General features: G+C 39.4%; 1 pseudogene; it reads right to left on the reverse strand.

The window, feature by feature from the left end:
* Window positions 1-274: 274 nt before the first annotated feature.
* LOC129270041 (uncharacterized) lies at window positions 275-2,362 on the reverse strand (annotated as a pseudogene).
* Window positions 2,363-3,994: the final 1,632 nt, after the last annotated feature.

Consider the following 3,994-nt stretch of genomic DNA (forward strand, 5'->3'; position numbering starts at 1 on the left):
GAAGAAGAAGAAAGAAGAAGAAGAACAAGAAGAAAGAGAAGAAGAAGAAAAAATGAAGACAAGAAAAGAAGAAGAAGAAGGAGGAGGAGAAGTAGAAAAAAGAAAACAAAGGGAAGATGATAATGATGATGGAGAAGAAAAGGGAGAAGAAGAAAAAGAAGAAGACGAGAAAAGAAGAGGAAGAAAAGGGAAAAGAAAAAGAAAATGAAGGAGAAGAAAGGAAAGAATGAGGAGGAGGAGGAGAAAAAGAAGAAGAAGAAGGAGGAGGGAAAGAATTTAAAAAATCATATTTTACCTAGAGATGCCACTTCATTACCGAAAACGGTTTTACACCGCTTTGAAGAAATTATTTTATCTACTTGTTCTTAATTTCCTTACCAATTCAATGGGCAAGGGAATGCTTTCAAGTCTACATCGTATGATGCATACCATAACCTCCCTGAATGTTTGGATCCTTCTGGCATAGATGATAGGGTTCATGCAGCTATTAAACAACAGAAGGGCTAGAAGCCAAGGAAGAGCACTGTGAAAATTGGATGAACATAAACTTACAGCGTAAGGAATGAAGCAAATAGTAAAAGCAACAAGGATAACCATTCGATTTTTGGTGACAGCAATGAGTTTCTTGTCAATTTTCGGTTCTGTCTGCTTCTTGACATGTGATTTTATTTCTTTGATTTCCGACTCTCCTTCTTGGAAGAGTGCCTTCATTTTTACCTCGGCCGATTCAGCTGTGATGTCCTTTTCTGATAGAGATTGAGATAACTGTATCGTCTTTACACCCTGGTCATGGATCTCCAGTTGATCAGATGCAACAGCTATTCCGCTGCCATTCGTCTCATAGTTTACATGTCTTCCTAAATGCTCGGATGAATGGGATACGCTCAAACCTTCATGGCTGGTGTTGCCATCAGGGCTCGTAGCGACCATGTTCTGTCTGTTTGTATTGACGTCATTTCTTGACTTCTGCTTCTCTCCATGGTGTGCAACAAATCTCCATAACCTTACGTACACCGCAACCACGATTGCAAAATGGCCGAAGACCCAAAATGCAATTGGATAGACAACAGCCTTGACGTCTAGTTTAACAATCAAACAGAGAGAGGCCAAATTGAATATCCATCCAAAAGTAATCATGAGGCCAACATTACGAGCCTTGTACAGCTTTTTGAACTTATCTTGACTTTTGGTGATGCGATACCAACTGGTGAACCCAATGAAAGCGTGTGTAGTAAGGCTGACACCAACACAGGTCGTATTTATGTAAAACCAACTGCTGTATTGCCAGCTTAGTTGGAACCAATTCAGTTTGACCCAGCCCATCCGGCCAAGGAGATCCACGACATGTAGAGGTATGCAGAGTGACGTTACTAGATCTGCACACGCGAGATTCAGGACAAAACAGTTGAGGGTCGATCTTAGCTTACGAGATAGAACTACTGTATGGCGAGGATCACCACAGAGTTCCCTACTATTCCTATTATGCTCGTGATGAGTAGTATGATAGAAAGGATGACACGCTGCGGCAAGTCCAAGTCCTTATAAAGGTATATATTGGAAGAATTGCCCATCGTGGGCATGGTGGGAGTCAATGTAGAATCGGAGATGTTACTCATGATTGCAAATTCTTAAGAGTTACCAATGCTGTAAACTGGGACTGAATTCATCTGCAAAAGTACAATAAAATCACTATATTGATAAACAATTATAATACCACCTCTATTACAATCATTTATTTATCCAGGTAATAACTGCATATACAAGTTTTTTCACTGCTTTTGTCTTAGCAAGGTATATAAATCCTCATTTAATACAGTCGAATCGGAATAACAATGACATCACGCACAGCAAGAAGAACTCGACCGACATGGCAACAAGACTCTTAAAGAAATGCTGTGAAATTTGAAGGCCCGATCTAAAGATATGCAAATTATTATATGCAAATCAATTATAATCAATAATCATTCTCCCCTCATTTTAAATATGTGATATGATACGAACTTGTACTTTCAATGACAGCCATATGGGATGGTGTACTTTTTAAAATCTTGGTATCTATTCAGGCTTTCAGTACTAGCTGCAGCCAGCTAGGATAGGCGTTCACAATGCATCAGTTGTGACTTGTGCATACGTGCATTTGCGTTACCGCTAAATCCACTAACAAAATAAACGTCACAAGATAGTTTCAAACATCCCCCTGACTGCCGCATAATATGACAATAATACTTCTTTCAAGAAATTATCTTCCTTTATGCCATTAAACTATATGCAAAAACATCTTAATTTTTACTCACGATAATTATGATCTCGTTCTATCCTCGGTTGTTCTGTTCGAATATACAGGGGTACAATTCCATCGTTCCTGCTCTGCCATGAATGATTTCAAAACTAAACATCGACGTCAATCGAAACTATTTGATTTCACAAAATGAAAGTAAAATTGTTTAAAGCTGATAGGCTTCCCTGGTGTATATGAATATCATGCCTAGTATTCTCTGAAACTGTGGAAACTGCTTAAAGGGAAAGTTCACCCTGAAGAAAAGTTTGTTGTAAAAATAGCAGAAAAATCATTCAAAAATATTGGTGAAGGTTTGAGGAAAATCCATCCAAGTTGATCGTATTATCAAGTCATCATCTTCTTCGACATGCGAACTTGATCCCCTGCCAACGGTAGTGACAAAGAGCTGCATCAGTAAACTACTCCCAGTCATTACTGTTTTGGTGAATGCCAGTTTATCTTCAGGGATTGTGCCATCTCCATTCAAAAGAGCTATTGTTACCCCTCTTATCAAGAAAGCCGGGGTTTCACGGGAAGATTTTAAGAACTACCGGCCAGTATCTAACCTAAGCTTTATAGGTAAGGTGACGGAAAAAGTGGCAACAACTCAGATTGTGGACTATCTAACGGAAAACGATTTGATTGTTCCTGCTCAGTCAGCCTACAAAAAGCATCATAGTGTTGAGAATGTTCTTGTCAGGGTGTAGAATGATATCGCGCTTTCCCTAGATCAGCGGAAGGAAACACTCTTGGTGTTGTTAGATTTCACTTCTGCTTTCGATACCATTGATCATTCGATAATGCTGGACAGATTAAGTAAACGTTATGGATTCAGGGGTTCTGTCTACGCATGGTTGTCATCGTACCTGATGGGAAGATCACATGTAGTACAGATTGGAAATGACTACTCCCATGAAGTAGGAGATGACTCTGGCGTGCCTCAGGGTTCGGTAATGGGGCCCATTCTGTTCACATTGTATAGTGCTCCAATCTATGACATCATCAAGGCTCATGATCTCAACTGCATGATATATGCGGATGATATTCAGGTTTATCTTTCTTTTCCTTCGAATGGAAGGGGCAATGCCGTTTGTCGTATGAATGCCTGTATTAAAGACATTATATTGTGGTCATTCAAGAACATGCTACTTGTCAATTCTTCTAAGACTGAAGTATTACATTTTACTTCAAGATACGTCTCCAATACACTACCTGCTCTAACTGTCATTGTGGATGGAGTTAATCTACCTGCAGTCCAAAAAGCCCGTAACCTTTGTGTTATTATGGACAAGCATCTATCAATGGTAGAACACATCACCAAGACTTGTCAGTCAGCTATCATTGCTATTCGAAAAATTGGTCAGATAAGGCATTTTCTCAATCAAAACTCAGTTGCACTACTTGTTCACTCACTAATTATATCTCATGTTGATAATTGTAATTCTCTTTTATATGGCCTACCCCAAACCCAGTTGAACCGTCTACAAAGAATCCAGAATACAGCGGCAAGGCTCATAACAGGCGCTCGCGCACGTGACTCAATTTCTCCTGTACTAGTTAAGCTCCATTGGTTGCCCGTTGAAAAACGTATAATCTTTAAGATACTCATCCTCTGTTATAAAGCCCATAATTGCCTCTCCCCACAGTACATATCAGAACTCATAGAACCATATAAACCAAGACGTAACCTTCGATCATCCTCACAACATCTTCTCA

Source organism: Lytechinus pictus, chromosome 10 (genome assembly GCF_037042905.1).
Source record: "Lytechinus pictus isolate F3 Inbred chromosome 10, Lp3.0, whole genome shotgun sequence".
Taxonomy (NCBI): domain Eukaryota; kingdom Metazoa; phylum Echinodermata; class Echinoidea; order Temnopleuroida; family Toxopneustidae; genus Lytechinus; species Lytechinus pictus.